At 41.1% G+C, this 26242-nt stretch overlaps 1 pseudogene; it reads right to left on the bottom strand.

Moving 5' to 3' along the window:
- Positions 1-3125: 3125 nt before the first annotated feature.
- LOC142435930 (cyclin-dependent kinase 4-like) lies at positions 3126-25976 on the bottom strand (annotated as a pseudogene).
- Positions 25977-26242: the final 266 nt, after the last annotated feature.

Genomic DNA, 26242 nt, shown 5'->3' with positions numbered 1-26242 from the left:
AGCGTTCCAAGGTATTCCTAGGTGACCCGAGAAACCTCTGCTTGCTAGCACATTGATGGATGGAGATTTATGTCCTATTGACTATGTTCCTTGGATGGAAAAGGAACAGTGTCACCCCCAATCCATTAACCTGACATCTCTTATAATTGAAGTCCGACCAAGTTTGTGTAATAAGAATTGCTTGTGGACTTGTGTGTGTCAAGGAGAGAGAAGATAGGGGTGGGGGGAGACTGTGAGGAGGGAAGATTGTCTACAACTCATTGGAAGCTCAGTGTTTGAGGACTTTGAACTCTGTCACGAGCGGGCTCCATTTAGTAAGGGCCCAGGAGAGGCGTGTTAGCATCCAGGTGTGCTGCCTGAGAAAACGGTAGTCTCCTTTTGAATGATGCTTCCTACAAAAGTATCATTTGTGATCATAGTTTATATCACATTGTGGAATCAGAAAATGTATTTCCAGAGCAGAAATGGGGATAGTGCCTACTGGGGTGGGGGTGGGGAGAGAGATAATTAGAAAATTTACTTTTGACTTGAGACGAAGCAGTGCAGAAAATCAAAAGACATGAAATGGAGCCGTAATTTTCAGGGTCCAAGTTGTGTAGTTAATGTGCAGTAATGTATAATGTACAACAGTGGAGAGATGCAGTTGTGAAAACCATCAACCTGGATTAAACTTTAGATATTATTTAATTTAGCCACTTGTGTTGCTTGTGCTGCTTGCAAGGTTCTGGTTATCCAGTGAAGACAGAAAGATAAAGACGTTCCTACACAGCAATGTCTTTTGTTGTATACCCACATAAGAAGAGGGCTGGTGGTGCTGTGGTTAGACATCGGGTAGCTATAACTGCAAGGTTGGCAATTCAGACTTATGAGCTACTGGGGGGGGGGGAATGACGTTCCCTGCTTTTATAAAGACGTACAGAAATCCCATATAGGGTTGTTATGAGACAAGAGTAGATTGCATCTGAGTTTATAATCCAGTGTTCTAGGGACTGCATGTACAGGTGCTGATGAGCAGGAGCCCCTGCAGTGCCATGAGTGAGGTTTTGAGCTACTAACCCCAAAGTAGGCAGTTCTAACTCACCAGCTGCCCCACAGGAGAAAGATGAGGCTGTCTGCTCCTCTAAAGCTTTATAGTTTCATCAACTTTCTGCAGGATACCGATGAACTATAATCAGCTCCATAACAATTTGTTACTTAGTTTTTGCTTGTTTGTTTGTTTAAAAGAAAAATTAATTTTAGCAGGGAGTTTTTAATAGGACGGCAATAAAAAATTTCCCTACCAGAATGTAGGGAAATGTAGGTTATGTAGTAATCTGCTATCAGTTGCAATAATTTATTGTTTCTGGAATTGATCTCTCTCTCTCTGCATGATGTATTGCGGGTGGGAAAGTGGAGGGAGTCAGTGTGGGAAGGAAAGTAGAGAGTAATGGAAAGAGGTGAAGCTGAAGCAGTAGGCAGCAGATGCATCATGAAGGGTCTCATAAAGCAGGTTAGGAGATTTTAGTCAGTGACACAGAAATAACGCAAAAAAAGCAAAAGACACAGCTATAAACAACAACCGAAAGAGTCTGTGAAATCCAAATCCAGCAGCAACCACTTACAATGAGTGTTTTTAGAAAACAACTTTAGAGAGCAGAAAATGATCAAAAGAATGAAGGCTAAAGAAAGGGAGAGAACGGTCAATATTTTAGCCTGAGACTTTGAAGTTCGATTTGCCCCCAGTTAAACCCAATTCTGTTAAATTTCTAGCCCACCAATTCTGTGGACCATCTCCAGTGATAGAGAATTCGGAGACACATGGATTATAATAGAGAGTACGTCAAAGTTTATAAGGAAAATTTAAAGTCTCAAACCAAACTCATGGCCATCGAGTCAATTCTGACTCATACCCACCCTCTATGTGGATCAGAGAAGGGAATGTCATGGCATGAACGAGGGGGTGCCTTCCGACAGCCCACTTGCTGCCACGCAGTCACTCAGCCCCACGGGAGCCACACGTTTCTGCTTTTGAAAATATTGACAACGAATTAACTTTTCTATAGCCTTTGCTTATATCCCAGCTACTTCCCATCATTTGTGTAATTAGGGTCATAGAACTATGCGAGCGATTACCAAATTTCCACCAGGAAATAGTGAGGGAGAGCACCCAGGGGAGTAGGGGGTCATCTCAGAGGGGATGGCATGGTGCAGTATTTTGGAAAAGTTGGCGTTTAGGACATCGTTAAATGCCGTATCGTAAGGAAGAGCTTTGTCCTGATCCCGCTGAACAAAATTATCCATGCAATGAGGTACAAACATCGCTTCCAGTTCCCGGTTCCTGAACTAGTCCTTTTGCTTCTCTGTCCCTACTCATGACGGAGAACGTGAATTTCTTTTAAAAGTAAACTGTCCTAGAAATATCCCATTTCTTGGTGACACAAATGGTCCTGTGCTTGGCCACAAAACAAAGGGCAGTGGTTGGAATACATCTGGAGAGGAAAAGGCCTGGCATTTTGCTTCTGCAAGGTCTGCAGAGTTCTACTTGGCAAAGGCGAGACTGCGTTCACAGAAATGGCTCACTGACAACGGCCAGAACTCCGTGAGTGTGCCAGGGCTTGGGGCAACTGCCTCTCTTGCGCGCACGCTTGCCGTCTCCAGGCTCGTTTCTACCAGAACCAGTTCAACACGCAGTTCTGAATATGCTACTTCCGTTCTAAATAAATGGCTCCCAAATAATTACTATGCACGGAATCAACATCTTCAATTTAACTCTCTTTGAACCGTGACCAGAACTCTCTCTTCATCAGTCCTTGCCTCTCCAATCACAGCTGGAGCTGGAGCCCTATTCTCCCCCCCATACCCCCCCCTCATTTTTAAGAGACCATACTTCCCTGTTTGTTTGCTTTTTTCCTGTGTCAAAGTAGGTGCGAAGGGAAGACAGTGCAGAGCCCCTGCGGTAGGAAAATTGGGGGAGGAGGTAGAAAGGAGAATATGTCTCTAAAGGAGGGGAAGAGGTGTATCATTAAGGCAGGGAAATATTCTCTGTCAAAAGCTGAGGGGAGGGGTAGCTACAAGCCACAGAGATGAGCGCAGAGGCTAAGGCACAGCATGCCTCCTCAGTGAGGAGGGGGCGCGGTCCTCTCCACTCAAGTGTCCAGAGGAAGGGAATTGGTAGGTTCTCTTCCATCTCTGGGTCTTCGTCCCGGTCCAGCCACTCCAATGCCTAATCCTTCTCCCTTATCTAGATAAGGGTCCTTCAGGGCCCGGAAGACAGAGATTCGTTTTTGTGGGTTAAAAACCAGCATTTCCAGCAGCAGCTGTGCTCCGAACTCTCCACCTCGGGGACCACTGACTCCTCTGGGCAGGGCCCTTTGGGGGAAAAGGCTCCCGGGGCAGAGATACGTCTCGGGCCAGGCTTCCTCTGGGGGCAAGCCGAACAGATAAAAATTGTTGCCTAGCTGGTCAGCTTCAGAGTGCACAGAAGAGAGGCTTCCGACGAACCATCTCTGCAGAGATCAGCCAGCACTGCTTGTGGCCACCGGAGTTGCTTATGCAGCTTGCGGAGGGACTTCGGGAGCCCTGCACCAGAATGTAACAGCCACAGGTGTAAGGGCCATCTGGGAGCTGGAGATTCTGGTCACGCCAAAGGCAGCCGGCTTGACCGTCCCATTACTTGTCACCAGAATGTTCTCCGGCCTCAGGTTGCAATTGGCACGCAGGACATCAAGGCCTCTGAGAAACTGCCCCATCAGACCCTCGAAGTTCTCCGAGGGCAAACCTGGTGAGGGGCCTATTCTTAAGCAAAGCTACCTCCTGAGTTGTGCATCCCTTTCTGTTCTGTTCATTCAGGCCTTTCTTCTCAGCAATCCTTTGACACAAACGACCGCTCAAGTCACAAAAAGCAGTGGTTACATCTCTGTTTCCATCTCAGTTTACCTCTTAGGAGTCTCCCACGCGCCCAACACTTTTATTGGCACACAATTCTCATATCATACAATCGAACAGTTCAATCGTTCAATCACATCAAGGGGAGTTGTATTCAGTTGATTAATTCCTCCTTCTTGCAGTACTTTCTTTCCTTGCTTTTTCATAACAAGTTCTTAATATTCTGCCTACTCCCTCATCTGCTTTTCATGAACTTCTTTGATAGCTCATGCCCTCTGAGATTTCCCCAATCTTGGGGTGCTCTCGCACTCTACCTGTGGCTACTTTCTCCATCTAGACATCTTAGGAGTAATCCTATCCATTGTCTTGACTTTAATATCTATGCACAGAGATGGCCACATTTATCCATGGTAAGCCCTTGGACAAATGCCAGACATCGATTTCTTCATTTGGCAACTCGAATTTGATGTTTCATATATTGAAACTTACCATGTACAAAATAGAACTCTTCATTTGCCACTCCCCTTAAATTTACCTTGTAACTTGCTCCATATTAAAGTTTTAATTAAAACATTTTAAATTGAAAGATCATTCTATCGGGGGGCTCTTACAACTCTTATAACAATCCATACATCAATTATATAAACTATATTTGTATATATGTTGTCATCATTATTTTCTAAACATTCACTTTCTATTGAACCCTTGGTATGGGCTCCTCTTCACCAACCCCACCCTCATGATCCCTTGATAAATTATACATTATTGTTATTTTTATATCTTACACCAACCACTGTCTCCCTTTCCCCATGGTTTCTGTAGTTCGTTCCTGTGTTCGTCTGGGTAGACTAGAGAAACAAATTCATAGACACTCATGTATATATAGGAAAGAGCTTTATATACAAGAATAATTGAACAGTGAGGAAACATTGTAGCCCAGTCCACATCAAGTCCATAATCCCAATATTAGTCCATATGTCTGGTACCAATCTATAATGCCCTCTTCTGACTCACAAAACACATGCAATGACATAGAATGCAGGAAGATCACAGGCCAGTGGGTAGAAAGTCTTGTGGATCCAGTGGCATTGTAAGCATCTTAGCGCTGGCAGGGGTCTCCATGTGGCTTCTGCAGCTCCCAGGGTTCTGGTTGCATCAGGGTAGGTCCATGCGGCTTCTCAGAAAGGTCTCACAGGGAGTGAGCATGAGTCCCGCCACCGCCACCAGTGAACTATTTATCTCCTTAGCATCTCCAAATGAGGTCATCAAGCTACTGCCTGATTGACAGGCTAGACTCCACCCCTTGACACCAGATTATGTAACTACCACAGTCCCCCTCGTGTGTGTCTATGTGTTGATCATTGCAACTGGTTCCCCCTTCCTTCCCTGCTTTCCCTGCCTTCTCTCTACCATCCTGGTATTGCTACTCTCATTTCTGTTACTGGATTCCTTTTGTTCTGAGCTTTTACCTCTCATCTGTACTTGTGCACATACTCTGGTCTAGGCTGCAGTGAAAGGAAGGACTGGGGTCATGATAGTGGGGGGTGAGGAAGGCTCAAGGAACCGGAGGAATATTGTGTGTTTCATGGGTGCTATACTGCGCCCTGGTTGCCGCATCCCTTCCTTGTGACCCTCTGTAAGGGCATGTCCCATTGTCTACAGATGGGTTTGGGTCTCCTTTCTTCGCCACATTTGCTTACGCACGCATTTTGTTTTCAGTGATTGCGCTGGGAGAGTGAGCATCACAGGGTGCCAGGTTGTTAGAACAAAGTGTTCTCGTATTGAGGGAGGACTTGAGCAGAGGCCCGAAGTCTGTTTAGGAGCCCCTCAAATAGACTTCAGGCTAGGAGGGGCAGATCCTGGAATTCCCCCAGGACCAAAGGGGAAATAGTCATAAAGGTCAACAGACAGACCTGGAATCATGTATTTTTTTGGTTTCTTTTTTGCTAATTACTATTATCTTTTTCCTTTTATCTTTTTATTCAATTTTTTTTCTCTTTGTTTGGTCTCTGATATTGTTGGTTTGCCTACATATATAAGATAGGCATGGGAAGAAAGTTCGAGGAGAAAGCAACAGGACTGATGGTTCAGGAAGGACTTGGGTGGGCTAAGTGGGGGAGAGAAGGAGGCAGGGGAAGGGAGCAGTGAGCAAACCACACCATAGAGAGGGGAACAACTAGGGAATTAAAATCAGCAATGAGAAGGACATAGAGATCCTGCAGGGTTTGGAGCAACAGCAATCTAGCTGAGAGGAATTACTAAGAGGAAAAAGAAGGGTGAGCATGATGGTGGGGCAGGAGGAAGGTAAAAGGAAACACAGGAATGATCTAGGAAACAACGCTATGGAGAGAGGTATAAGCGTAGGTGTATAGAGCTTAAATTTTGAGCACTAGGGTTTCAGAAGGCTACCATTACAGTGAAAGCCCCAACTCCATCTGAGTCTCTAGGGAGATTAAGGTGCCATTGAATTTCTTTCTGACCTTTAACTAGCAAAGTATATATCTTTGCTCTGAGACAAAGTACATTATCACAAAATCAAACTCACTGCCATCCAGTAGGTGTAGACTCATAGTGACCATACAGGGAAAGGGTTGAACTGCCATTTTGAGTTCCAAAGACTATCTGTTTACAAGAATAGAAAGTCCTATCTTCCTCCCTAGGAATTGCTGGTGGTTTTGAGAAAAATCTCAGTCCAAGGCATAACCACCAAGCTACCAGGGCTCCTCCCAGGGTACATTGAAAGTGAATTCCTACACTCCCCTAGCCAAGGAACAGGGGGAAGGCCTTCCCTCAAGGGCTTTCCTAGCTGTGTCTTTGGTGTAATGGGGTACTAGAGTCTCATGGTCATGAGTCATACTCTGAGCGTCCTGGTCAGAGGCCCTCAAAAGCAATTCTGTCTAGCATTTTGCATGCTTCCCAATCATGGTCTTACTGCTGCTTCTGTATTCCCACCTGCAGATGTATTGATGTGTTGCCAATCATGCTTTTGTGTCCATTTGCCCTGTACTCCCATGTCCTGCTTAAGCAGGCAAGCTCACTACCATGAAGTTGATGCTCACTCATATTTTCTTACAAATCCTTAGGCATCATTACGACCTCCCACTCATGGTCTCCTTCATCGGGATGAATTGTTTCCTTTGTTGTCCTGTTTAAGAAATAATAAATGTGTCTTTACCAATGATATTTGAGATCTGGGGTTTCTTTTGTCCCCTACCTTTATCTAACAGCTCCCAATTTGACCTCTATTTCAGTTAATGGCCACTTCTCTTTTCTGTATTTATTAAGCTCTGGTTTAGCCTGGTTTTCCTCTCTTAGATTACTAACATCAATGAGCTAATTCTCTGTATTTAATCCTCTTCATTTGAAACATTCCCTAGATTTTGTGGAATATACCCTGATTAACATAGTATTTTTAATCTGTTTGATTTTCTGTCCTGATTGTTACAGGCTTGCATTTTCTCAGATTCATGTACTTATTCAAATGTTACCACCATACTCTATATTTATGAAAAAATGAATATTGATAACACATTGAAGACATTTTTGAAATCATTCATATATATGAATCATTTGAAATTTCTTTTTGTAATCTACACTGTTTTGTGATATATCTTTGTTGATAAGTGTTGAACAAGTTCATTAATTTTCCCAACTATATGCTATTGTTGAACAGACTATAGTTTATTTATATAGTCTTCTACTGATTTACTTCAATTAAAACTATGAACCAATCTGCAATCAATATACTTTTGAATGTATCTCTTTGAGCCCACTTTCTAAGTTCATTGCCACAGTGCTTTTGATACGTCTTTCTTGTTTGAAGTCAGGGGATGTCATTTTAGCTACTTACTATTTTTGGTTTAGCAGTGCATTCCAAGGAGGTAAATGAAAGCCATTTTTTTAGGATTTGCTATAAATAATTATCTAGTTTTCATATTTTTGGAATAACATACTCTTGAATTTGTTCACTATTTTACTCAGATTTCTCAACGAAATTACCTCTTAATTGATGAGTTCAATTGGCCTATTTCAGTTTTTCTTATGCTTTGCTGCTTGATAGTTGACACACTCTCTCCCCTTTTCAGTCAGCTTATGTCCTCTTCTCTTTGCTTATAGTTAGACGGCACCACCCACCCCTGAGTCACCGTTAGCTATTGCTGCCTCTGACTTTTTCCCTATTAACTCCTCCACTCTGTACTTCCTGGGATTTGTCTGTAGTCATTTTCTCTTATGTAGTCTCTGTGCTAGTTAGGTTTATGTCAAGTTGAGTAGGACAGGATTCTCCCATGATGCCATCTAACATAGTGTGGTCAATTCCACGATTCAATTTTTGACAAAGCACTTAAGCAGCTGTGGGGAGAATAAAATTAAAAGCCCAACTCACTTCCATGGAGTGGATGCAGGCTTTTAGCAACCCTATAGAACAAGATAGAACTTCTCCTGGGAGTTTCTGAGAGTGCAACTCTTTACAGGAGTAGAAAGCGTTGTCTTTCTCCCCGTGTGGCTTATGGTTTTGAACAGCTGACCTTTCAGACAGTAGCTGTAAGTGCAACCACTTAATCTGGTCACAGACTTGATATGGCTCAGGGAAGTTTCACTTAGAATGTGGCCTGTGCTTAGTATAAGTTGACAGTGGATGGAAGTTAGCTTATTCTTACTGCTGAATTTGGATCCTGCATTGCTTCATCAACCTCCTATTTAAAAAAATCCTGCCCATCAAAGGAGCAATCATTAGATTCATTTGAAACGTGGATTCATTTGGCTGATCTCAGATTCATTCACCTGGGCATCCACCAGTCTGTGGTCTTCTTGTTTCATCATCTTGCTTCTTGTTCATTAGCTCTTTCAGCTTTGGAGGTTAGCTTACATCTGGCCCATGTTCATGAACTGAACTGAACTTGATGCCCTTCTACAATGGTATGAGACTTCTTGATAAGAACCTCTTTCTATATGCATGCAAGCTTCATTGGTTTTGCTTCTCTAGAGAACCCAGCCGAATTCACTCTCCCTAAGGAATTACATGAACTATCAACTTTGGACATGTTAGCGGGAAAGACCAGTCCCTGGAGAAGGACATCTTGCATGGCAAAGTGGAGCGGCAGTGAAAAAGAAGAAGGTCCTCGAGATGGATTGACACAGTGGCCACAACATGGGCACACACATAAGAACAATTGTGAGGATGGTGCAGAAGAGGGAGGCGTTTCTTTCTGTTGTAGTTAAGGCTGCTATGAGTCAGAACCAACTCAATAGCACCTAACAGCGACAGTAACAAATATCAACTTTTACTTGATGCTTCCCAAACTCTTCATTTGAGTATCTCCTACTCTCTAATCTATTTTAATTAATTATTCAACATTTTCATCTGGATGCCCAATAGGATCACAAAGTCAGCGTGTATATGCTTAAGTTCATTACTTTACTTCCAATTCTCATTCACTTTGTTTTAATTATCCATCTTACTGTCAAATTAGGAGTTGAATTTGGCCAGCAATGTGGATGAGCATCTCAGAGTCAAAGACATAGACTTTACCCAATTATACATATCTATCTCTTTGTATCTGGATCACATTTCTTATGTACCCATGCACTTTTCTTTTCAATAGTATTTCCAATGTCTGTGTTTCTTACATTGAGGTACTTTGACCCTTTCCAATTCATGGAAAACAGCTGTACAAAGTATAAGACAAAGGATTCTGAACTCAGAATCTTCATTTAGATTCATTCTTTCTAGGAGTACTAAATAAGTTATGATGTACAGAATTTTTAAAATAAGGACATAAGATAATATTTTATTCTAATAAAATAACTGTAAATTGTTATCATCAAACAATTCTTTAAAGGAACTTTTTGGATCAATGAACTGCCCTGGTTCCCGCATGGGAATATTTGTTCTTCATTTCTCCCAGCCTGTGCTTTTCTGCAATGCCCTGCACATCAGCATTCTGCTCACTCCTTACAGTTCAGGTCAAATGCTGCCGCTGCTGTGGAGCGATGCTACTCTGAATTAGAATTAATTATTGCTTCCTTTGTGTTAATAAAGCACTGTTTTTTTGTTGAATTTTGTCTTGTGCTTTATTTGTTCATAGGCAATTTGATCCCTACTGTTGAATCTTGTTTATTTTTTCTTGTATTTTAGTTATATATATATATATATGTTTCTTCATGAATTATATAGCAGGTAATTGTCTACTCTTTGTAGCTTCGCTGTACCTAGCTCATTTTAGGTGCCAAATGCATATTATGAATTTAATCCCTATTAGCAGATAAATAATATTCTACAACTTTTTCTTTATACTTTTGCAGCAGGTACAAAAAGAGTTGATTTTTTTCCCACTCAAATCATATCCTCTACCTTTAAAGCTAGAAGAACATGAGATGTCTCTCCATATTATTCTTTTTCCCTATGTAATTTCATTGTTTGATTGTTGATAGAATTAGTCTGTTAACCTTTCAAATGAAGATAAAAATATAAACACAAAGCAACTATATTACTTTTATAAAATAACTTTACTTTAAAATATAGGATTATATGCTATACTATAATACAACATTACATACATGTGACATATTTTTCTACACATGTAAAGGAAAACATTTTTTTGCATGCAATGAATTACACTTGACAACTAATAACTTATAGGAACTGAACTTGTTGAAAGCAATGGAAACTACATGATTTACTGAACACAACTGAATGAAAATAAGACTTTTTACCTTTTCTCTTTTAGTGTAGTACTCTAAGGTCTTCCACATTTTATATTACAGTTCGCTAAAATGCGTCAATAAATCTCTACATTTTACTTTCCGTGCTACTTTATCGTTCTCTTGGACATCTGCTCATACTTCGTCCTTTGAGACTCTTTTATAGCCCCTCTCCCCAGGATCGCCTGGTACAGCTGATGACCAAAAAAGATGAGGAGAGCAGGGATGTTACCTATGACTCAGTCATATTAACTTAGATCGAAAGTGTTATTCTGTTTTTACCCCTGGTGTCACCTGATCCTCATTGGAATCTTACTTTACTCAGGAAGCCTAGGAAGAACAACCTCTTTGGGACACGTAAAAGGCCACGGTCCAACTTCTTAGGGCTTGAATCGAACCGTGTCTGGAGAACAAGCATAGTTCACAAATGTCAGTTCTAATGCAGAAAAAGGTAGACAACTTGGCACATGGTGAGCATGATCCGTAGCAAAAAGGCTAAGCCCCCTGAATATACTGGTATGTTTAAAGTTCAATATTTATGTTAATATTTATAAAATTAAACCTGGATCCAAAAGGCATTGGAAGATTACAAACTACCCTAGCAAAACGTATTGGCAGCTGTGCTTGACATGATTGAAGGGGACGCTTTGTTGCTCTCCTTTTGCTCTCCCATAGTCCCGTGTATCTAGCACACGAGGTGGCCTCAGGCCTCCCCCGTCTGCTAGCAATGAGGCCACATTAACATTCACGCCTGCTTTTGCTGCACGCTGACATTTACCTGTACCACTGTAAGGCCTCAGTTCCTTCCTGTCCCCATCTCAAACATCTTATTTCTCCAACATTTATTTCTAAGCATCTCTAGGAGTAGTCTCATGAGATCTCTGGATCAACAACATTAATCTACTTTTGTCTCTTCGATGTCTGTTGCCTGTGAGTCACTAAGGGAAGTGTCTCACCATTGTCACTGTTGCCAGCACGTTACTGTGCCTAAGTTCCTTCTGTCGCCCTCTTCCTAATTATTTCACATTTCATCACTGAAGCTGTCCAGTCTGTGTAAACCCAAATATCAGGGTGCTCTAACCAAGGGCCCCCCCGTTTCTGCCTTCAGAGGGGGGAGGGAGCAGGAAAGGAAAGTGGCTTGGTCATGGCCAGGCGCGCAGAACCAACCTCACCACTTCTTCTGCGACTCAGAATAAGTTACTAAAACTCACTGAGCCTACTCTGACTCTTCTGCAAGTGGAGATTGATAAGAATATCTATTTTAAAGAGTTATAATGCAAAGCAAACTCACTGCCACAGCTCGATGTTGACTCACAGCTACCCAACCGGACAGGGGAGACCTGCTCCTGTGGGTCTCTGACACTGTGACGTTTTACAGGAGTAGAAGGTCTGTCTTTCACCCAAGGAGGGGTTGGCGGTTTCAAACTGCTGATCTTGGGATGAGCAGCCCAACAAGTAACCGCTATGCCACCGGGACTCGTTCAGAGGGTTATGACAGAGGATTGAATTAGTTACCATTTGCAAAGTATTTATTCAGTGCTAGTGAACATTGGATATTATTACCATTTGTTATTGAGGCTACAAAATTATCTTTGAATTTTATATTCATGCTTTACTCCAGAGTTGAATTACTCCACGCTTCTCTGGCTATCTTGAAGCCACAGACACCATCTCGGGATCCAGGCCCTCGAGTTCAATGGGTCCGTAGAACATCCCGTTCTGCCGCCGTGAGACCGATCCTCGACACTGGCCCTCCGCCCACTGGGGCATGGGTTAGACTGCTAGCCACAAGGTGATCACTTTGAAACCACCAACTGCTCCATGGAGGTAAGATGAGGTTTCTACTGACGTGTAGATTTAGTGCTGGAAACCCGTCCGAACGGCCTCGATGGCAGGGAGTTTGATTTGGGGTTAGCTGCTCTTACGGCTTTCCTGCTCTCCCACTCCTCCCAATCCGCCGCCACTCCCCTTGGGATTTTTCCGAATTGTCCTTCTCACCTGCTTTCTTTATCGTCCAGCCATGGTCTGCTTCTGGACGTGTCTGCTTAGCCTCCCTGCGCCAGTCCTCTCCTGTTGTCAACTGTACCCGCTTTCCGGAGACGAGAAGCAGATGGGTTGTGATGAATACCATCTCATGTGCCTACACTCGTTCGGTAACAGGTGGCTGCTCCGTCAGCTGGGGTCTCCTTGAGGACACCCTCCCGGCCTCCCTTTGACCATGCATACGCTCGTCCAGATGGCGACTTGCTTCCCCAGAGTCCTGAATCAACCTAACAGGAGATGGCAGGGCTGTGCTCATTTTGCCTGGGGCTTAATACAGGCATGGAGTTTTATTTATTTTTTGTCCTCTTAATTCAGGAAAAAGGAACAAACCTTATGTGAAAATGATGTTCACAACGTGGTTTTAAATTCTCTCACAGGAAGTCTAAATTTGTGTGATTAAATTAGCATTCATAAATGCCAAAGCAAGAAACCAAATTAATTTGTTTTTGCTGTTGGAAAAGAATAAAGATATCTTTGAATCATCTAATGTATTAGATTTTTACTCTGTGTATCTTACTTCTGTTTAATGCACTCTGGCTACATTAAAATGGAGGCAACTGAATTTATTATGTAAAGATAAATGTATACGTTAGGTTCACCTTGGTAAGATGGAAGCAAGTTGCTTTCCCCTAAGGTTAAAACAGCTCTTCTACCTTGTATTCTGGAAGTAACCTACTTTCAACCAAATTACGGCTTCAAGAACAGTACACATTTGCTTGAATTCATCTCTGCCTCTATCGTTTTCCGGATGCATCTGTGCAAGCCCTGATTAAAGTCTTCATGTTGCTTGAATGCCTACTATCCCTGAACATTAGAGTAAGAAAACCTGGAGCCAATGTCCCAGAGTTGAAGGATAGACATTTTTAAAGTTTAAAAATAATATGTCTTTATTTAAAATATATCTAGTCATTTGTAATCCCTGTAAAAGGAATCACTTATGGAAGATTTTTCAAAGAATTAAGAAATCCCAAATATAAAGTCTTCTAATCTTAATCTGTTAAACATTGGTGTAGGTCGGGTTCACTAGGCAAGCAAACCTGGTGACACTTATAAAGGTATTTATATTAAGAAAATGCCTAACAATTATAGACGTGAGCATGTCCAAGTTCAAGCAGGATTCAAGTCTGTGAACCAGACGCTAGGCTAGAGGTTTCTCCTGACTCATGTAGCTTCAGGGAATAGTAATTCCAAGATCAGTAGGAAGACCACATGATGGTCTTCTGAGTGGCTGCTGAGACAGACAAATCCAAGATTAGTAGATCAGGCTTGTGGCTGCAGAAGCAAATTAATTCACAGTCAGCAGGTCAGATGACGGGGCCCAGAATACTCCCAGGATCAGTAGGCAATAGGGCAGAAAATTGGCTCAAGTCCACAGAACCAGAGGTTGATGAGCCAGATACAGGAGACAGATTCAGCAGAAAGCAAAGCAAACTTTCCCACAATGTCCCATTTATATTGGACGTAGGACACACACCCTAGGAAACATCCTTTCCATTGCATCCATCTGTGACCTTAGTAAAGATGTTGCATAACACGTTAATCTTGTTTCAAAGACTGGCTGCTCGTAGTAGATTCCATTATGTAGTTAACTACACTGTGTTAGATCACATGATAAATCATAACTACCAAACCACTGGGAATCTTGCTCCAGCCAAGTTGACACAAAACCTATCAGAAACATTAACTTATTTAGAACCACAAAGAGTGTAAGTTCAAGAAGATATTTTATGTGCATATACATTTTTCTCCATCACCTGTCCGTCAGTTTGTCCTACTGTTGTGGTTCTGTGTTGCTGTGATTCTTGAAGCCATGTCAGTGGTATTTCAAAAACCAACAAGGTCACCTACAATAAACAGAGTTCAGCAGAGCTTCCTGACTAAGCACAGACTATCAAGAAGGAAGATGCTGTCCGCTTCTGTGGAGTGAACCACTGAATACCTTATATATTGAAGCACAGCACTGTCACATACGGAAAACCCATTAACATCAACAGAACATGGTCAGAGACAGTTCCAGAGAAAGAGTCTCCCAGGTCAGAGGGCACGGCCCTCACATTATAGCTGAAGTACTTGGGGAAGACTGCCTTCTCAGAGCAGAATGGACCACAGTGATGCAGCTGGAGTAAAGCTTTTGTGACCTTCCTTTGCTGATGAGGCGCCGCTGAAAAGGAGAAGAAACACTTGCAAACACCAAGAATAATTGGAAGATGAAATGTAACAAGTATGAATCTAGGAAAACTGGAATTTGTCTAAAATGAAATAGAACTTCTAAGGATGGATTTGCTAGGTATTAGTGAGCTGAAATTAACTGATACTGGCCTTATTGAATCAGAAAATCATATAATTTACAATGCTGGAAATGAGAGATTCAAGAGGCATAGTGTCTCATTCATCATCAAAAAGGATATTTTAAGATCTATCTTGAAGTGCAATGCTGTCTGTGATAGGATAATATTTATCTGCAGGCAAGTAAATCCAATAAATACTATTATTCAAATGTATGCAGCGATCACAAAAACTAATGATAAAGACATTGAAGAATTTTATCAACATCATTCTGAAATGGAACTAAGATGCATTCATAATTATTGGTGATTGGAATGTAAAAGTTGGAAACAAAGAAAAAGAAATAATTGGAAAATATGAGTTTTGTGATAAAATGAAACTAAAGATCAGGTGATAGAGTCTTATATGACCAATGGCTTCTTAATAGCATATACTTTTTTCAACAACACAAATGGTGACTCTACACATGGACTTCTCTAGATGGAACACACAGAAATCTAGTTGACTGTATCTGTGGGAAAAGACTATAGAGAACCTCAATATCAGCAGCTAACATGAGGCCAGGGACTGATTATTGGAAAAGACCATCAATTGCTCATATTTAAGTTCAGGTTGAAGTTGAAGAAAATTGAGTCCATGACACCCCAAATAGGATCTTGAGTTCACTCCACCTGAACTTTTAGCACATATCAATTATAGGTTTGGCATTGAGCAATAATGACAGAAGACCTGATGAGCTGTGGGAAGACATCGAGAACATCATTCATGAAGAAAGCAAAGGTCATTAAAAAGGTAGGAAAGAGGGTGTCAGAAGAGGGTGTCTATGTGGGTGTCAGAAGAGACTCTGAGACTTGTTCTTAATCACAGTGTAGCTAAGGCACATGGAAGAAATATTAAAACCAAAGGGCCCAACAGAAAATTTGAAAGGCAGCTTGAGAAGACAAAGTAAAATATTATAATGCAATGTGAAAAGACCTGGGGTTATAAAATCTAAAGGAATAATGCACTCAGCATATCAAACTGAAAGAACTAAAGAAAAAATTAAAGCCTCAAGTTGCAATATTGAAGAATTATTTGGAAAAAATATTGTCTTAAACAGGAGGCATCAAAAGAAAGAATATACAGAGTCCCTGTACCAAAAAGAACTAGTCATCATCAACTGCTTCAGGAGGCAACATATGAGCAAGAACCAGCAGTACTGAAGGAAGAAGTCCAAGTTGCACTGAAGGTATTAGCCCCAAAGAAGGATCCAGGAGATGATGGAATATCAGTTGAAATGCTTAAACAAGCTTATGCAGTATTGGAAGCATTCATTGGTCTATGGAAGACAGCTACCTGGACAACTGAATGGAAGAGAGCCACATTTGTATCCACTCCAAAACAAGGTGACCAAGCAGAATACTCAAATTATAGATAATATCATTAATATCACATGAAGTAAAATGTTGCTGAAGATGATCCAACAATTCAGAAGAGGATATTGATCAAGGGATATCTTTGCTTATGTCAGTTGTGTCTTGTCTAAAAGCAGAGAATATCAGAAAAAAGATTACTTGTGTTTCATTGAGTGTATCACAAAAAAACTATGGAGAGCCTTGGGAACAATGGGCATTCCAGAACACGTCTTATGTTTATGCAGAACTTGTACATGGATCCAGAGGCAGTTGTGCAAATAGAATAAGGGCATGCTGTGTGGTTTAAATCAGGAAAGGTGGACATCAGGGTTGCATCCTATCACCATATGTCCATATGTATTCGATCTGTCTACTGAGCAAATCATCAGAGACGCTGGATTACATGAGAAAACGTGCAGCGTCAGGCTTGGAGGGAGGCTTACTAACAACCTGAGATGTGCAGATGACACAACCTTGTTTGCTGAAAGTGAGGAGGATCTGTGGCACTTGCTGACGAATATGCAATTTTCTTTCTGAATTACAACTCAATACAAAGAACAGCAAAATCCTCACAACCGCACCAGTAGGTAACGTCATGATAAATGGAGAAAATAGTGAAGTTGCCAAGAATTTTGTCTTGCTTAGGTCCACAATCAAGCTCACGGAAGCAGCAGTCAGGGGGTCAAAGGACGCATTGCACTGGGTAAATCCGCTGCAGAAGGCTTCTTTAGGGTATTGGAAAGGATGTCATTTTGAGGACTAAGGTGTGGCTGACTCAAGCCATGGTATTTTGAATTGCCTTGTGCATGTGAAATTGGACCCTGAAGATGGAAGACCAAAGAAGAATTGATACATGTTAATTGTGATGCCAAAGAAGAATACTGGAAGCACCATGGGCTGCTGAAAGGGAAAGCAAATCTGTCTCGGAAGAAATGGGACCAGAGTGCTACTTAGAGGTAAGGGTGACCGTCTGACACACCTTGGACCGGTGGTCAGGAGAAGGAGCGTGCCAGAGGGGACAGAGTGGCAGCAGTAATGGGCCGAACACAGCAGCCATTGTGAGAATGGCGCAGAGGGTCGCAGTATGTCAGAACTGACTTGATGTCACCTAACAACAACAACGTATCTGTACAACTGCGTATTTTTAACAGATTAGTTAACATATCAATCATGTACCATACAATCTAATGGTTTAATATATTTTCCAAAGATTGTTCAATTATCACCATAATCAGTTTTAGAACATTTTCATCATTCTTGTGTCCCTTGTTGTTAGCTCGGTGTTACTACCCTGTTTCCTCTGCTATAACCCTAAAGAACTATAAATGTATTTACTGTCTCTATCGATTTACCTATCTTATATTTCATATAGAGAAAATCATACATAAGAAATTGATAATGACAACAAAGTGCAACACAGAAAAACCTCAATTCAAGAGAAAGCAGAAGTTAATAGAAACTAGAACCTATTAAAATAGTCTAAGGGAAAACAAATGATAATATATTCAAATTTAACTTAACTAGTACTGAAGTAGTCTACTCTCCAATGCACTCTGAGCAGAAGAGTATTTATATAGCTGGTCAATTTTCCAAGGGAATTCTATGGAGGCCTAATTCTGTGTAGGCTCTGAAAATACCTTTTAATCTTTAATTTTTATCCACCATCTTGCACAAACCACGTGCTCAGATGTTAAGCTCTAGTACAATCTTCTCTTCTGAGCTTGAATTTTATTATTTACAATCCTTGGATTACATGGGCTGGTGTGTGCCTTCACTGTGAACAGAGCATCTCCTCATTTAAATGGCTGCTTGTTTTATGACAAGCCTTTAAGATCCAAGACTCTTTTCTTTCTGATAGCTGGGCACCATCTGATTTCTTCATTACCATTTGCTATGGCACCACTGTCTTCAGTGTGCTCTTCATGAGGCAAGTATTGAGAAAGGGCCACATCATCAAAACTATTTGTCCTTTGATTAATGCTTATGATTGTGAGTTCAAAATCCATTTGTGTATCTAATGTTTACATTTCTAACCCTAGTTCCCACTCTAGAGGCAAAATCATCACCATCTGTGAAATAATTTAAGTAACCTGCATGAGACATTGGGTAATTCTCATAATAGCATAATTTATCTAGGCAATGGCACAAACTTTAAAGCACTTTAAAGGAAAAATATACATATGTGGGAATGCTTTTTACACTTAAATACATGGGATGTTCACTTGTACAGGATATAAACTTCAGTAATTTAAAGCTGCTTAAGAAAAAATGAGGGCTAGACACAGGGCAACAATTTCAGCCACATTGATTCACAAATGGAAAATCACGTCTGCAGGACTAACACATGTCACAGAAGACAAGGTGGGGTGAAATTGGCCAGTACATGGCAGTCTTCAGTTGCCAATTAATGGGAAACCTCAAAAGCCAGAGATTTGAGCCAACGTCCACGAGCATCCAAATGTCCTACTTCAGGCTGCAGGGTTCTGCTGCTTCTCACACTGGGGTGTTTCAGCTTTAACTCCAATGGAGTGTTTACGTTCCTTTCTTTGCAAGAGTTATGTTTAAGGTAAAGTCCTGTCCCATAGTGGGGTTTTCAAATCACATAATTCTGATGTGGATTATGAAAAGTGCTGTCCACCTTGAAAGACAAAATCTAAAATCCAGGTGGTCTATACCATTCAGCCAGGGTCACTGAGTGCTAAAATAAACTTGGTCAAAAAAATGCATGATTAGCAATATTATACTGGGTGGGTTCTTGAATTGAGAGTCTATGTACGTAATGGTAAGCCATACAGTGAAGTTTCTTTCGACAATTAAAAGAAATTAAACACTGACATAAAATAGAGTATGGATGATTTTTCAAAGCATTATCCTAATGGAAAGAAAGCAATCCCAAAGACTACATATTATATAATTATGTTTATACAAAATATCCAGAATAGCTGAATCAATAGCAATAAAAATTAATTAGGTTGTGTTTGCAAATGGAGGTGGGAAAAGTAGGGGACATTGAGAGTAACTGCTAATTGGTGTGGGCTACTTTTTAGGGAGTTGAGGATGTTCTAAATTTAGATTATGGAGATTGTTGCTCAAAACTGTCAATATACTAAAAACCATGGAAATACATACTTTTAGACTAGTATTCAAATTATGTCTCAATAAAGTTGCTAAAATTATCATGATATGTTGGTGCTTTGTAGTCCATGTGTCAGGTGACGTTCTCTAGAGAAGCAAACTAGAGATGTTTCTGCATGTGTACTGTACATCAGGCACATGGTTCACTTAGCCGCAGAAATGGGTAAGCCCAAGTTAGTTTCAAGTCAGATGTTAAGTTGGAGGCTTCTCCTAACTCACATAGCTTCAACAGCTGATAAACCAAGCATCAGCAGGAGCACCACAGGCTGCAGATTCAGACAGATTCAAGGTCAGCAGGTCAGGTTTGTGACTGGCAAAAGTGAATAAATCCAAGGCTGGCACAAGCCAGAAGGCAGGCTGCTGGTGGCTCCAGGATCCAAACGCAGGACAAAGCAACACACTTTGCTGCATGGCCACATGGATACTAGGTCTTCAGAATGCAAACATCATGCTGTTTCCGTTATACTGTGGTGCTCTTTAAATTCATCCTGCAGCTATTAAATTCCAACAAGCTTCTTATACTTAATCTAATTTGTGCACATGAATGAGCACCACAATTTTTGCAAAATCTAAAAAGAATTGCTTGGCATTATACACAGGCCACAGGATAAAACAGAATTTGGCTAAATTTTCTGTGAGTCAAGTGAAAGAATTGCCTATTAGTTGACTAACGTTATTAATTCAACCATGATATATCCCATATTACAAGGATCAACTATCTGGAACTGAGGAAAAAATGCCTTTCGCTAACAAAACTCTTTAGTAATTCCTGGCTTCCCACCACTGACCTTTTGTTGGGGAGCACAGCACTGTTGTCACTGTATAGTCAGAGCTCCTTATGCATCTCCATATGCTACAGCGCCCAGACGATAGCACACGGCGGACTGAAGAGCGAAGAAAAAGAGTTACAGCCTAAGTTCCTGGTGCAGACATATAACCAGACATGTAATTTTAGCTAAGTTCAATTTTTTATACATCTCACTCCCAGCCTTTTTCTGTCAGTTTGTGTCTTATAACATGACTTGCATGTTACTATGATCCTGGATGCCAGGCCACTGATATTTCACCTGCCAGCAAATGCCCATAGTGGACAGGTTGCAGTGGAGCTTCCACACTAAGCAAAACTGGGAAGAAGCTTCACTTCTGAAAACTAGCCCAGTGAAAACCTTCTGAATCACAGTCTGACATAGCTTACACTGTGCTGAAAGAAGAGTCCTTTTGGTTGGAAGGCACTCCAAATAGGAAAGAAGAACTGCCTCTTCAAAGTAGAGTCAACAACAAAAACATAGATGCCGTCAAGCTTTCAGGACCTACATTTGCTGATGAGAAGAAAAATTTGCAAACTTTCATTAGTGATTAGAGTGTGGAATGGACAAACTATGAATCTAGAAAAATCGGAAATAGTAAAAAATGAAAGATACACTTGGATGCACGGTAGGTCAGGTGATTGTCTGATTCAAATTGTCATATGCCAGTCCCTTTTAGCTGACTACTATGCAAACATGACGAATTGAAGAGGGATGGCAACCATGCACTGTCAGAAAGAACATTTCAGAATTTATCCTGAAGTACAATGCTGTCAGTGTTAGGATAATATTCCTTCATCTACAAGAAAGATGAGTTATTATGACAGTTATAAAAATTATAAACCAACTACTAAGGCCAAAGATGAAGAAATTTAAAATGTTTAACAATTTGCACAATTTAAAATTGGGCAAATATGCAATGGCGATGCATTGATCTTTACTGGTGATTAGAATGCAAAATCTGGAAACACAGAATGATTAGAAGTAGGAAAATATTAATTTCATGGTAGAACTGATGCAAAAAATCATATAATAGACTTTTACAAAATCAATAATTTATTCATTGGAAAATGACCTTTTTAATAACACTGACAACTACACAAAGGGCCCTCGTTGCATGAAACGCACAGGAATCAAACTGACTTCCTCTGAGGAAAGAGACAATGGAAAAATCAATGCCATCAGGCAGATAGGACCACCCACTTTCCTATGGAAATTTGAGTCAAAGCTGAAGAAAATTAAAACAAGTCATGAGAGCCAAAGTACAACTTTGAGTAGCTCCCACCTGAAATGAGAGACTATCTCAAGCATAGATTTGATACTAATTGAACACTAGTGAAAAAAGCAATAAGAATTTTCAGATGGCATCAAGGACATTGCACACGAGGAAATTAAAAATTTCATTAAAAAGAAAGGGCTAAAATGAATGTCAGAAGAACTCTTAAACATAGAAGAGCTAAAGCAAATGTAAGAAATGATGAAGCAAAAGAGCTGATACCAGCTGATACCAAAAGAGCTAAACAGAAGATTTCAAATGGTGGCTGATAAGGAAAAGTATTATAAAATGAACAAAGACTTAGTGTTGGAAAGCTAGATGAGAAGAACACACCACACTTGACATATCTGAAAAGAATTGAAGAAGAAAAAAATTCAAGCCTTCAGTTGCAATTTAAAAAATCATTTTATTAGGGACTCATATAACTCTTATCACAATCCATACATCCATCCATTGTGTCAAGCACATTTGTCCATTTTTTGCCATCATCATTCTCAAAGCATTTGCTTTCTACTTGAGCCCTTAATATCAGCTCGTCATTTTCTCCCGTCCTTCCCTACTCCCCCCTCCCTCATGAACACTTGATAATTTATAAATTACTATTATTTTGTCATATCTTACACTGTCCGATGTCTCCCTTCACCCACTTTTCTGTTGTCCGTCCCTCAGGGAGGAGGTTATATGTAGATCCTTGTAATCAGCTCCTCCATTCTACCCAACCTTCCCTCCACCCTCCAGGTATCGCCACCCTCACCACTGGTCCAGAAAGGATCATCTGTCCTGGATTCCCTATGTTTCCAGTACCAGTGTACATCCTATGGTCTAGCCAGATTTATACGGTAGAATTGGGATCATGATAATGGGTGGAGGAAGAAATTTAAGAAGTAGAGGAAAGTTGTATGTTTCATCATTGCTACCCTGAAAACTGACTGGCTCATCTTGCAATTTTTAAGGAATCTGTGGACAAAACATTGAGTGATATAGAAAGCATAACAAGAAGAGAGAAATCCAAAGATGGTACCAAAATTATTTATCATACAGTCAGCCATTTTAGGAGGTAGCATATGATCATGAACTGATGGTATTGAAGGACGAAGCCCAAGCAATGGCGAGCAGCAAGCTTTTCCAGAAATTGACAGAATATCAATTGAGATGTTTTTTGAATGATGCAACACTGCATTATTTGCCAAGACATTTCAATGACAGCAACCTGGCCGAGGAACTGGAAGAGATCCTTAATTGTGTAGTTGAAATTATCAAGCAGTATCATTAATACCACACACAAGTAAAATATGCTGAAAATAATTGAAAATGATTGTAGTAAATACAACAAGGAGATACTGCCAGAAATGCTAGGGATATCATTATCATGTCATGATAGAAGAGAATCCCAGAAAGATGCTTACCTGTATTTTAATACCAGTGAAGGCATTTGCAAAGGCATTTGACTGTGGATTATAACGAATTATGCATAACATTGTGAAAGGTAGGAATTCCAGACACTTAATTGTGCTCATTGTTTGGGCCGGGTCCAGAATAGGCAGCTGCCTCCAGCTCCTCAGGAGGATAGAAATTCAAGGCCCCCATTGCCAGCCTCTCAGGAGGATAAATGACCTATTGAAGTATGCATCTTCTGCCCCAACATTCCAAGGAGCTTGTCTCTCCACCAAGGTTGTGCAGCCCCTGTCCCAACACTCCAGGGAGTAGGTGGGTCGGTAAACAATAAAGGCACTTCCCATGGATCGCATCTTGACTCAAGGACCTGCAGCTGCAAGGAAAAATATCTCTCTTTTTTTTGTCAACGTCTACCTCCCTATCTCGAGCCCTGCATGTATATCTCCCACGGCCTCACCGACAAGCTGTGATTTCCCTGAACCAACTCGTTGGGTCTTGGAACCTCCCAGGAGCTCAAGATGCTCCTGTCCCTTTCTCTGCTCTCCCTTCCAGCCCGGCAGCTCTTTCCCTGCCCTAATAAAGCCGCTCTTAACCTCACATTCTTTGTCCCAATCCTATCTCCGTCAGTGTCTCAATGTTGACCTCTCACTCATGTATGCCCTGGACACAGACCAATGGGACAAGATGACACTGTATGGTTGCAATTAAGAGAGGTGTGGGTCAGGGTTGCGTAATTTCACTGTAATTATTCTTTCTATAAACTGAGCAAATTATTTCAGAAATTGAGCTATAAGAAGAAGGCCATATCAGGACTGGAAGGAAACTAATTAATAATCTGAAATACGCAGGTGATGCCACATTACATGCTGAAGCAGAAAGGATTTCAAGCACCTTGATGAAGCTCAAAGACTGCAGTCTTCAGTATGAGATGTACCTCAACATAAAGAAAGCCCATGCTCTCACAACTGGACCAATAAACATCATGATACATGCTAAATGAAGAAACTATTGAAGCTGTGAAGGATTTCATTTTATTGGGAACCAGTCAAGAACGCAAACAACATATTGCATTGAGTTAATCAATTGCAAAAGGCCTTTGAAAGCGATAAGGAGCCAAGATGCCTTTTTGAGGATTAAGGGCCACCTGACTCGACCCAGGGTACTGTCAATTGCATAAAATACTCATGAATGTGGAACCACGAGTGAGGGAAATAAGGAACTCTGGTGTTGGCAATGAATATTGCATACCAAAATAAGGACTACCCCTGTCCTGAAAGAAGCGCAGAGTATGCTCGGCAGGAGCATTCTGGTTGCACTTTCAGCGAGAATTCTTCCCAGGTCCTATGAGTATGACAGTAGGAGGGACCACTTCCTTGATGCCATGCTAAGTAGAAGGTCACTGAATAAAGGGAGACCTTCAACAAGATAGACGGGCACAGTGGCTGCCCCAATTGGCTCAAAGCTAGCGATGATGGTGGAGATGGCACAGGCCTGGCGATGACATTCTTCTTTTGTACCCGAGGTCACAGTGATTCAAAACAATAAGAATACAATATTTCACTCCTTGCCACAAATATCTAAACAAAGCGGTGATGATTTTACTGTCGTTCGGGGGAAGTGAGAGCAGGCGAATGGTCCGTACAGGAAATGAGCTGGCTACGATTTCCCGAGAGGACACGCAGCATGTTTGGCTGCAGTTTCTTTACAAAGTACTGCTTTCAGTGGGGACACAGCACTGCCTAGAATGTAAAATAAAACCATCAGTTCTCTGTGACCCTATTCCAGGATAATTTGACTAGAAATTAATAGCTGCCAACTGGAGAGAGTTTGCTGGCACTAAGGTAAAATGATGTGTGATTCTTCCTTCAGGTTACTCATATTGCAAACAGCAGTTACACCCGAAGATTAAGGTACCGACTGGAGTGGGGGAAAGCATTTTAATTTACACAATTATTGCCTTTTCTGAGGTCATGAATTTGGTTTTCTAGATATTTAAAAGTGCTTCCTTACTCAATTTCTAAATAGCAAGTAAAGCTAATGATATGGTTTCCATGACTTTCTAATAAAGAATTCAGTGTTTTACATTTAATGGGGTTTTTACACATTTGAAAATTATTCTATGAGGACCATTGAAAACAATAAAGACAAACAAGCAGAAGACCCAAGGACACATGCTCATCTTATGTTGAATGCACTGGTAGAATCTGTTAGGAAAACAATCAGACTGTTATTGAAAGACATATTTCACATCTATTTTCTCCCCTCAGACACTTTTTTTCTGCATGCTCATCCTGTTTAAGAACAAAACCTTTTTTAATTCTACATGTACGTTCTACTGTGCGACTGACAGCACCAATTGTTCTAAATCTCTGAACGCGTTGAAGGAACCATGAAAAAGTTGTATCTTTTCGCTGCTTCACTTCGCCCAAGCTGTTGTTTATCGAGTGCCTTCCTGCGCTTGATTCCTGAGTGTGACCTCACTTCTCTTTGCTTCTCCAGCTGTCGATTAGATAGCTACTTGTTTTGTATGTGCAGAATGAGGCTCCGGGAGGACAGAAACTGCCAAAGGACACTCAACTGTTCCGGACTCCTCAAGCCGCGCAATCTCATGTCTCATTTATAAAATGTGGCTATCAAAATGTATTTCTATGAATTATTTAGAGGATTAAGTCAGCCCATACAATGTATCAAAGAGCAAGGATGTTGCTTTGCGAACTAAGGTGCACCTGACTCACGCTGGGATTTGTTCAGTCCCCTCGTACGCCTGGGAAAGTGGGACCATGAGGAACCAGGGCTGGCGCAGGGCTGACAGCTTTGAATTGTGGTGTTTTCGAAGAATGTTTAACAGACTATGGAATTCCAGAACAAACAAAAACTTCCCTTATATTCTTCAGACATGTCCTCAGGAGGGACCCACCCCTGGAAAAGGGCACCCTGCTCCTTGAAGAAGAGCATCAGAAGAAACAGGAAGGGCCTCTGGAAGACGGCTGTAAAAGTGGACTCAAACGCAGCAGCAGCTGTGAAGATGTCACAGGACTTTACCCACGGAGCTGCGGTGAGCCAGAACTTCTCCATGGCGCACACCCACAACATATAAAGGCCTAGGTAGGAGGAACTCAGAAATGTTAGTCGGTTCCATGCTTCTGAGAAATCCACTGACTAGGAGCAGTCACAGCAGCCCGGCTTGAGTAGCCTTTGCATTTGAATCGATATGAATTCTCCGTAGGCGATCTTGAATTCATGTTTATAGGAAAGCAAGGCCACCCTGTAATACTTTTAATGTACCAAGAATTCTCAATACACTCTTTCACCTGATACTTTTAAAAGGCTTACAATAGTCT

The sequence above is a fragment of the Tenrec ecaudatus genome, assembly GCF_050624435.1.
Source record: "Tenrec ecaudatus isolate mTenEca1 chromosome 11 unlocalized genomic scaffold, mTenEca1.hap1 SUPER_11_unloc_2, whole genome shotgun sequence".
Lineage (NCBI taxonomy): Eukaryota > Metazoa > Chordata > Mammalia > Afrosoricida > Tenrecidae > Tenrec > Tenrec ecaudatus.
This window is presented reverse-complemented; position numbering and strand designations above follow the sequence as displayed.